The sequence below is a fragment of the Saccostrea cucullata genome, unplaced genomic scaffold (assembly GCF_032062105.1).
Source record: "Saccostrea cucullata isolate Sc308-1 unplaced genomic scaffold, CSIRO_AGI_Scuc_v1 ctg27, whole genome shotgun sequence".
NCBI classification, from domain to species: Eukaryota; Metazoa; Mollusca; class Bivalvia; order Ostreida; family Ostreidae; genus Saccostrea; species Saccostrea cuccullata.
The window spans coordinates 1,740,778-1,752,500 of record NW_026920935.1 but is presented as its reverse complement, the minus strand read 5'-3'; the positions used below and the strand labels follow the sequence as shown (position 1 = coordinate 1,752,500).

Genomic DNA, 11,723 nt, shown 5'->3' with positions numbered 1-11,723 from the left:
TTTAGATACTGGTTGCCCCCCCCCCTTTTCCCCGACTTTCAAAACTTTAGCTACGAGCCTGTTCCAGCCCCCAGCCATATATGGCTTTTACTCATAGGAAAATTACTTTTTATTCCAAATTTTCGCAAGTACATGTATGTATAATCATGTATGTCCTCCATCATTTGGTTTTAATGTAGATATCTAATAAAACATTTGTAGATGAAGAGAGGGAGGCTGTGCATCCAAAATTATAATAAAAGATTTACTCAGTTTTGTTTAGTGTGGCTGTGGGCGCCTAACCCGACCCCAATCTGTCCGACTTTTCAAGATTTCTGAATCCGCTACTATGTTAATGCTTTGAACTTGAAAATACAGGGTTTGCGTAATAGATCTGTTTGAAAGACGGTGAAATGGGAAAACATGCAAGTGTGCTCGTGTTTCCTGTGCTTTATATGCTTTATTTAGGTTCAAGTGTAATATTAATTTGATCCGCCACATGTCATCGTAGTCTCTAAACCAAATAAAATGTGATCTGTGCATGCTTAGCACCTAGTGGAGAGGTCTTAGTATTAGGCCCAGTCTTACGCCGCTTTCTGAAACGCGATTTAGGCCCGTCTAAATTTTGGCGTAACTTTTTTAGTCGGACTAACTTATGCCCAAATCTACGACTTTTTGAGAAACGAGCTCCAGCTAACAAGGTGACCAGCATTACAGCCAATAGATTACAGATATAAATAAACACGAACACGTGTTATTAGCAACATTGATAAATACATATATCACATGCTGAAAAATGATTTTATATTTTCTTTCTTCGTTTTTTTCTTTTGGTTCAAAAAAGTCAAAAACGCATTTCGACAATCAAATATGGCTATTCGCTAGACCGTTGGACGCTTTCCAACTTATACAGGCAAAGGATACCGTCTTAACAAACCAATTAAAACGCTTGTTTTATAAAATGAATGATTCAAATTGTTCAATTGTGAAATCCAACAGTGTCATCACTCAAGGCTATGGTATTTTGGTCGGAGTGTATACTTTCAAGTGAAATTTGTGATAATGGCACATCATATTCAGATGACTAAGATATTAAATTTAATAAATGTGCACATTTGCAGAATTATCTGCTTAATATCCTTCCACCATAAGAAAGAGTCCCTCATGAATTTTGCTTCTTTGTAGCTTTTTGAGCAGTTTTTTCGTTGAATGTTAAAACATCAATATTGTTGAATTTAAATATGTTATAAAAATTGATTTTTAATAAATAGTTTTGAAGCAAGAGGATCTGCTTGAACTTTTCTAAAAAGCTGTCGAGTGACATACCTTCACAAGATTAACCTATGTGAACTTAGCTGTCTGAACTACCCTGAGAACAGCGAACAATCCAGACAACTATAAAAACATAAATACCACTTAAACTAACTAATTGAGCTGTTTATATAGGGGTCCTCAGACAAAACGAGTGGCTTATCAAATATGGCAGACAAAATTCATAAACTGTAGCTTTAATAAACTATGATATAATAAATATACTGGTAAGCTTGACTGAAATAAATTTAATGCTAGAATTTTAACTACTCGTAAAAAAAAAATGGCATCATTAATTAAAATATTGATCAACTTTAACATGTGTTGTTTTTCTAAGAGGATATGCCAAAACAAGTCACACAAAAGGATAAAGAGTCGAGAGTTATAATTGATAAAGGAGTTAGCTTCCTTTTAACATCTGAAATTTATCATGTTTGTCTTGAAATTTATGCATATAAATCCATATGCTGTACTTACACAAATGCTGTACTTATCCCAAAGGCACTTGGGTCAAGGATACTTTATATTTTTTATATAAGGTATTGTCATGGAAATTCAGACTATACTTAGTCTCGTAACATTTTTTCATTGCACAGTGTTACTTTTTAGTTTTTTTTGTAAACCTTTCTGCTTCATATACACTATATTGTCACTGAAATTTGATGTTATGCACACTTTGAAAATGACATATCCCACTGTTGACTAAATATGGACTTTGAGATTGAATACTGTTCGTTATCTCCATATCCTTCTTACTAAAAAGAATACAGAGGAATATGTCATTGTAAAAGGTGCATAAAATCGAATTTTCGTGACATTCTAGTGTATATGAAGCAGAAAGATTTACAAAAACTAAGAATTAACACTGCTCACTGAACAAAAAATATTACAAGTATAGTTTGAATTTCCTCGAGTATACATTAAATAGAAAATATACTGTCAGTATCCTTGAGCCAAGCGCCTATCACTTATCCAAATGATTCTCAGTTTGCGGATAAGCTGAATTAAAACTGCAACATTGATTTTATATAATTTTGACTTAAATTATTTAATCAGGGTGAAACTAATGTATTATCCAAACACCACTGGTTCCGAGGAAAATGGCAAATTGGACAACATTCCAGATTAAATAACATTTGAAACAGTTGAGTTTACTGAAAGTACATTGTACTTGAAGTTTACATCATAATAATGCAAGATTTCAGTATACATAACATTCATATTAGACAAGTTTCACTGTAGTATTTTTTTTTTAAATCTTAGATTAGATCTGAATCAAAGACGGAACACATGACTGAGTACACAGAAGTTTGAAAGTAGTATTGGAGAGAATAATTTTACTTAGAATTAAACAAAAGAATGCATTGATACTAACTAAGTAGAATTGATGATAATTATATCTACAATTCTATTTTTAGTTTCAATTAATAAAATGAGGGTAAGTGATAACTATAATCACATTTATTTTTACTTGTGTCTAAACTAGGACATTAAGCATTAGACTCTAAAAATGCAGACATAATGGTTTAATAAGATTTTCACCAAATTGTGCATTTATGTCACGTACCCATTGCAGGTCTGAATCTCATTTAAATCTGACCTGATCATTTTACTCTAATCAAAGTGCTCAGATGAGCAATGATATGGTCCATGGGCTTTTTGTTCAGAGTTTACTTACAATTTCCTGATATACTTTATGCATTTGACATGAGTATATGCTTAAGATAACCTGTGTAATATTTTAAAATTATTTATAACTGTGGAGTTTTTTATTTATTAGATAAAAAGGAGGAAAACCCAGAGGATAAAAAAGGTAAGATTTTTTTTTTGTAAGGTGTTACTGATACAGAACATTACTACCCATATGGATACTGTGGCAATGTTTTTAAGGTAAAGAAAAAAATTCTGGTATATTAGGATGTAATTTCATTAGTTACGTACTGTTGCAGGCGGGCCGATTGGTCGCCACACTCAGAAGAGATGCAAAGTCTGGTCAAATATACTTTATGAAGAATACTACTGAAATACTCAAGCAAGTGAAATATTATCATTTTACAAACAACGTGACAGTTTGCTTGTTGGGGCGTGCTTAGATTTTGTGTGCTGGTTATCATTTTACTCATTGATTGGATCAATGAAATCAATAATAATTTGCATATGAAACTCGGAATACAACAATACCCCAATAATACTGGCCAATCACATTGAATGTTTACATTTGTAGTGAGGAGCAACACGCGGTCAGTCAAAGCCCTTTCTGTCCCCCAAAAAGCATGTTTTATATTTGTTATGATTTGACCGGATGGGTTTTTAAATACGTATAAGAAAGTTTAAAGAATGGAATTAGTAAGGCTACTCTGCTACTGTTGTACTATGTAGCTATCAATATCATCATCATAGAAGTAAAACTTGCTTTAATTTGTACGTTCACAAGTAATTGATGTTTATTTAATGCGATTGGTCAGTTTCGTCAGTGGCATTGCTGTGTTCTGTGTTTCATATGCAAAATATTATTGATTCCATTGAAATCAAACATCCAATCGATGAGTAAAATGATAATCAACATGCGAAATTTTAGACGCCCTATCAAGCAAACTGTTACGCTGTTAGTAAAACGATAATATGTCTACTCTACTCAATTGCTACACCCAAACTGACCACATAACAGCACGGAATTTAAAACCCCGCCAAGTAAATTCTACTGAACAGATAAAATATTATGGAACACAGTTAGGGCATTTAAATAAGTTACATAACGAGGGTTGTTCGAAAAGTTCGTGGATGATGTCAATCTTTGTTATATTACTCACTAGAATTTTTTTAACTAAGCACAATATAATATGCAAAAATATTTGTTTTGTTGATGTGTGAAGTTTCATATAAGTGGATCCTCATTTATCCGGACGCTTTGATTCTTAGTCAATTTGTCTGGATATTTGAAGCGTCCGGTTACCTGAATCACCGGTTAAACAAAACAATATAAGATTTAAAAATTCCGTCCCGATGAAAAATCGTCCGGATACTGAAGCATCCGGATATCTGGAGTCTGGATATCTGAAGGTCCACTGTATCATTCAATTTAACGGAAATCATTTACTTCATTTTAAAATCAACATGTTTTGTACGCGCCGAGCACACCTAACGGCAATGTAACGTCAAAACATAGCATCAAGAATTACAAAAAAATACTATCCCTATACATTTCACACAGTATAATCCAATACCCACTCATTGGATCCTTGTTCTAATACAATGTACTTAACATTCATTTTTTAAAAATTGCTCTCGTTGTATAATTTCCGTTGCTAAGGTTTTACTATATTTTATTACTTAACTCTGCTTTCACAGGATATACAACTCTGAAGCGCACATGTCTTTCTTTGATGCTCTAACTTTTTCAAGTTTTTGTTCATATTTTTACAGTTAAATCGTAGCTCCACAGATTGTTCTCATCCGATACAGAGTCTCTGTCACCGAAAAAATGCTTGTACTATTTGTACACTTATGCACAACTCTCTTGTGACATATTTTCTTGATTCATCCAACAATTTTAGAGTTTATTAAGGGAATTTCCTGAGTAAAACACCAAATTGCATCATTGTCTGCTGCTCCGTGACATTCTAAAACGTCTTCGTTTTTGTCGTTTTCAATAAGAACTACCTATCTTCTCAAGTTGATTTCTTTTCAACAAAGCAAAATATAAAGCCATTATTTGGTATACAAATCATTGTAACAATTCTTAATTTGAATTTCTGGGTTGTTTTTGTTTTTGCCCCATTTTACAGAAAATTCGACTACAGACATTAAATTGTGTATTGTCTGTAACTTACTAAATTCTGACCTGCTCTGCCATCTGAATTTTGCATTTTAAGGATAAGTGTTGAATAAATCGTAATATTTGGAAAAAAAATTAATACAAATCATTTGGATTTATTGTAAAAATATTTCTACCAAATTTGGATAACATTTGACGTCAAATAAAAAAGATATGACAGTTGTCCATGAACTTTTCGAACAACCCTCGTATATGGAACAATGTTTGGACGTTAATTGTGACACTTACACATAAAAAAGATTAAGTTCATGGACACATGACTTTTATATGAATATACTGGACAATCATGACTTCTTTATGAATACATGTATTCAATATACTGTGTTGATTATCAAAAAAGAAGTAGATGTACTAGCAAAACATTTGATTTAAGGAAAGTGACACCATGTTGATATCTTAGTTAATAAGGTGTACTGCATGTTTTGACCCAAGCAAATATGATTAAACAGGTTGGGGGAAACGTAAATTCTGCTGTAATAGTGGTATATCACTATTAAAGTGAGATTCGGTTATATTTTCCGCCGTATTTACCCTCGATATCATCAAATAACATGATTGCTGTTTAAAGCGCAAGTCATGATGGGTATCAAAATGGACACTAATTGGCACCCTTACATATTATGAATTTTATTCCTTGATTGATATCATTTATGATCTTTAGGATTTATCAATGAAATTTAACACCATTTGTCAATACATGTATGTTCACGTTAAGGAAATAATTTGTTCTTTAACATAAAAGACACCTTTAAGATCAAAAGCTGAATGACAAAGGTCAATCTGTTTTTCTTTCCCCATCTGCAATTCTTTGTACATGTAGTAAGTATTTTCCCTTTAATTTCCCATAAAAACTTGTTTTTTAAATGTTATTCAGTGATATGGTTAAATTTTCTAGAAAATCGTTTTCCAAGTTACATGTAATATAAATCCAAAAAGGACCAAACTTGCATGCTTGTCCATGTTGCCCCTGGGAACTCACATGAACATACATTTAAAGTTGCTGAAATTTTGAGGTACTACTTATATGTACATCCTCACAGACATCTTTTGCTCATAAATAGGAAACCAAGTTGTGGAATTCATTTTCCAAGTTAATTTGTGTCTTGTTTGTTAATTGATGAAGGTAATGAATGCTTTCATCGAATACAGGATTTTTTTTGCTGTTATTTTCTTTTCAGGTGAAGCTCAAGTCATGCTAGAAGGAAATGGAGATGTTTAAAGGATATGAAAAAAAGCAATGATTAGAACTGTTGATTCTTAAAAATAGTCTCAGATGTATGTGAATTTCCTTGTTTTGTAACAAACTCTGATTTTATCTCAGTTGTCACTATTTTATACCATATGTCAGTATATGTTTATGTTTCATTTTGTTAGTTTGATTTTGATTTTTAATGTTGTGCTTCTTATGACAGCAATTTTGAAATGGAGCCTTGGCTTTTTTAGTAACTCACCTGAGTCAAAGACTCAGTTCAGCATTTTTGATTGAAGGGTGTCAAGCTTTTATCTGCCATATGTCATGTGTAAATTTTCAGATTTCAAATTCTCCAGAACCAATTTTAAAACTTAATGAGACTAAATTCAAAATTGAATGGCTCCCAGTGTTAGGGTGAGGCAACAAAAGGGGATTGGGTATTAACTTAAAATATATAGGGAAATACTTTTGAATAATCCTTTACAAGAATAGCATTTAACAATTAGTAGTAATAATAAATATTTTATAAAAAGGTGGCTCAGGTGAGTTTTGTGGTCCATGGTTCTCTTGAGTATAAGAGGTGTTTTTCTTTTGTTTTTATATTTTTCCTTCATTTGTTGGAAAACAAAGTTGTAGAATTATTTTGCAAGTGTTGATATTTTTTTTTGTTTTATGCATAAATAAGAGTAATCATTTTATTGCCTAAGCAAAACACTCAAGTGTTTGTCAACACTGAAAACCCTGAAACTAGGAAATAAGAACCAAACAGATTGATGATCAAGGATATCTGTAAGATTCCTCATTATGGATGATTCCCAGAACAACTTTGGGTTTGTAACAAGCTTTGCACAGGTTATCATAGAAGTTTTCACAGAAGGGGATCTTTTTTTTTTTGGGATTTTTTTAAAAATGATAATGGAGAGTAATTCATGAGACAATCACCAATATCTACTGGTCCTTGACAAGTCATGGATTAAAAAGTATGTGTTCTCATTATATTATAGCCTCACAAAGAAGGGGAAAAACAGGTAACTCAAGTGAACATTGTGTCTCACAAAGGCATCTTTTCAGCTGAATTTAATGACATAGATGTAATGTTACAATAAATTGTAGTTTTGTGTACCATGTTTACTTATGTGTGGGAGATCAGAAAAAAAGTTTAACAAGTTAAAATTTGTAACATTAATATTATAATAAAGCATACCTACAGTTGTACATTAATATATGTATTGTATGTATACTTTCTGACTACAAAGAGAATATACTAAGAGCATCGTTAAGTAGAACATCCTTTGCAGCATGTTGACAGTTTCATTCCAGAAAGCACATCTGAACAAATGATGATTTTGTGAAGGCAGCATCACTAGTGCTGGTTTTAACATATAAACTTTTACTTAAAACATCTCCTTGTCAGGTGTTTGGCTACATGGTCACACAAATGTGGAACATGTCATTATAATATTTTTAAATACTGATTTGGACCCAGGTGGAATAGTTTCTGTAGATTGTGTCAACAGCTAGCTATAAAGTAAAATTGCATGCATGCATGTCAACTATAAAAGATGAACTAGGTGTTTACATTAAAGATTAAAACGAAGAAAAGTGGGAAGCCTAGTCTTACATCTTAACAACTTTCTGTATAGTGAGTGACATAATTGTACACTCGTCTCTGGTGTAATCTGCTACACTGTGTATATGAATTGAGTATTTCATGTGTAACTGAAAACTCATAGTTGTGTTTTGATTGCTCACATTTGTTAGAATGAAACTGCTGAATAAGATTGTACATGTAATTCAAGATTTTACATCTATTTGTTGTGCTAGTACATTGTAAGATTATGATGTAGTAAGTGAAGATTTTAGTGCATAATATTCTTTAGAACAGTGGATGATAGCATTTTTTTCTCTGCCTGCCTTCAAGTCAGTTTTCAGTGCGTAATACATGTATATTTTAATGAGGATAGTATTTATATTGATGTTTTAATGTATTTTCACATTGTTTAAAATTTATTTGGAATATAATTAAATAAATTTCATAAAAAACTCAAATTTTTACTTCTAGAAATCAAGTGATTTGGAAAGTATTTTAAATACATCTGTGCCCTAGCTTTGTATAATACAAATGCCTTTTTACAGGTGATATATAATAATCTACATACAGTGTATTTTTATATTAAGTTAATTAATTATCATTTTACAAATCCCTGACAATGCTTTTGTTGTTTCACCGAAGAATTATTTTTTTACAGACAAATATTCAGCAAAAAAGTTTTTTATTACTTATTTAATTGAGAATATAACTAAAAATTGTATTTTGTCAATCATTTTACTCTGAAGGTAAAGTATTGCACAGTGGAAACATCAGTTGACCCCCTTGAATTATTAATCAATGACTAATCAAATTTTCTTTTCATTCAAGTTTTATTAGCCAATATGCTATTACTGTTGACTTATAATTATTTTTGTAATATTAAATTTCTGCAAGAATTGAGAGCTAGCATACATATAACTACATGTACATATTTAGTTCTTTTTTTATGTTAGAAGTTGTAGTACATATTGTATATGTGTTTATACATGTAACTTACAATTTTGTAATACATGTAGTTTATACATGTATTTGTATTACAAGTATGCAAAGCAACCATTTCTTTTATCAATGTATATATAAAACTGCTTGCTATGATGCTTATCTTAGCTAACCCTCAATTTTTACCGAAAGCATCAAATCATCAATTATAGAGAAATATTTTTTTTAACCAAGTGTAGGATATTATGTCCATGTCTTTAACATAAACTCAGTAGAAAATCGTCTGCATCATACAGTAGAAATGGGGAGTATAAAAGAACTATTCTAAAGAGGAGCTAGAGATCCTCTCTGCAAAAAAAAAAAAAAAAAAGGACCTGGAAATCGATTTTGCTAAATCTAAATGCAAATTCACTGTTTTTTCCTCTAATGTCCAAAATATGTTACGTATTAAGGATTTTTAAAAGAAAAATTGCTTTGTGTTTTCCCGGGGTAAGGGACTTGAAAAACTCCGTATTTCTAAATTTACACAGGTAGGTTAAAAAGAGGTGATGCAGGTTGCTTCTGAATTATATTGTATGCCTTGTAAAAGATCAATCCAAAATAAATATAAAAAAATATAAAAGAGTTATTTATTGCAGTTATCTGATTATGCATATTTTAAAAATAATCAGATTTTTAATTTTCTATTTTGGAATTTGTAAAAATAAAAGACTCCAAAATTATGGTGCCTTGAAGAAAAAAATAAAATAAAGAAATCGTAATGTTTAAATATTGTGAATAAGTATCATTGAAGAATACTAATAATAAATAAATTTTTCTTGTCATTGAATAAATATTTGCTCCGTACGTACCATTTGACAAAAATTGGAAAAAGAAAAAAAAACATTTTTTAAAGAACATTTTTAGTTATTTTATATAATGTAAGATGGCCCATGATAGAGGGACTGGGCTTGATGGAACATACCTGGAAGTTATCCAATAAAAATTTCAACTTTTGATATTTTAATTTTGAACCATAAACGTTTTTAAAAGTCTGATAAAATCGTATAAGAACCTGTGTTCTGAACCGACATTTTTTTTTTCATCATTTGATTATCTTATTAATAATTTAAAAAATTTGAAAAAAAAGAAGAAATATGAAGATCACAGATCTAATTAAGTTATGTCATGGACTATGTAAAAAGTATTTGAATTCAAGCATTAAAGGACGCATCAATTGGTGATATCCACCAAAAATGGGTGTATCATAGTGAGGGTTAAATTGCCTATTATTTGTGTTAATCATACAACGGGGTTTGCTCGCTACCGTTGACTTATAATTAACATGAAGTGGCGCTGTAGAAGTCACAATTGTTGTACTATGCCACTTATTTTGCAATACTTTTTAATTTTGTATATTTGCTTATGCGTTAGCTAGATGGATATTCAGCAATTTTTGTGTATTAATGCCTTGCAGTATGATTGTGTATGCCATTGAAAAATAAATGCTTTTCATAATATAACCCCTGTGTATATGGTCTGCTATTTTTTTACGTCACTACGGGACTTTTTATGATAATTTCATTATGACCAAAATTGGGAGATTCAGGGAGAAGCATCATCACTAGAGGCGTGTCCATCAGTTGAATAATTTTAACATCCAATAAAACCTAAATGAATTATCTGTATTGGATTCCAAAACTTCATAAGAATCCTTACAAAGATACTAGTACATAGTGGGTTCCAGTAAATGTTTAACCAAGCCTCATTCTTTATTCCCCACTAAGATATTAACAGTAGTAAAGAAGAATTTCAGGAGTACTGTGCAATATATATTCGAGAAGGGTTGAAAATCGGATGTGGATACTTAAAAATTCCAATTAACCTTTGGACAATTTGAAATCACAAGATGTTACCAAAATCAAGAGAATAAAGAACTTCCGACTTTTCAACTTTATACACAACCATTCCCCAAGATAAATTAAAGTCCAGGCTTTTTGATGTCATTGACAGCTGCTTTTTTCAGTAAAAAATGGAACTCATAAATTTACCTACCTTTTCATTGGTCATTTGCAGAATTATTTTGTTAAAAAACATACTGATTATACATACAAGTACTTTGAAGTTGACACTTAAAAGATGAGTTTCTGATTGACAATATCTATGTGGTTTTTGGAGACCAGGTCTTCCAACAATCAATTGGAATTCCCATGTGTACCAAATGCGTCCCGTTATTAGCAAGCCTACTGTAAACCAACTTTTTATGGCGTGCGAGAAATTTTCGCGAGAGCTTGGTCATCGCGAATATTTCTCGCTGCGAACGGTCCTGTATTTACAACCCGCTTTTGTATTTACAACTGATTCAATTAAGGTTTGATCGCGAATATTAATCGTCGCAAACAAGTTTACCCTCGGTAAATCGCGAAATAAAGTCGTCGCGAATAAAAGTTGGTTACAGTATTTTTGTATTCATATTAAGAAGTTATCCAAAATGTCGATACGATATATCCCGTTGAGATAAAAGATACTACAGAGTCTTACACATCTATTTCATATTTCAATCGGATATTTTACTTAAAAAGGCGGTAATGGTAATATAACAACCAAGATCTGTGATAAACGTGATGACAATAACTTCACAATTGTCAACTTCCCTTACTTATACCGCAATATAACTTCATCACCTTCATTCGGAGTGTATATAGGCCTTTCAAGTACCGCTAGGTTCGCTTTTATGAACGATAACTCACTGCTGAAACTTGTTTAAAGCAGGCCCGAGGTATCTAAATGTTTACATGCAAGTCAGTTTTTAGCATTTCCTAAGTGTTTCTTTGCTGTCAGTAGAATCCAGTGGTTTTAAAATTTAGTTCCAATGTTAAACTTATTTACTGTGTATT

General features: G+C 31.4%; 1 protein-coding gene and 1 long non-coding RNA gene across 6 annotated transcripts in view; both read left to right on the top strand.

Annotated features, from left to right (window-relative positions):
- Nucleotides 1–11,723, top strand: part of LOC134258775 (uncharacterized) — a 56,744-nt gene that overhangs the window by 27,334 nt on the left and 17,687 nt on the right. The window lies entirely within an intron of this gene.
- LOC134258772 (uncharacterized) lies at nt 2,098–10,349 on the top strand. Its single transcript, XR_009990221.1, has 2 exons — nt 2,098–3,103; nt 6,304–10,349. It is a non-coding gene; the product is annotated as an uncharacterized LOC134258772 (long non-coding RNA).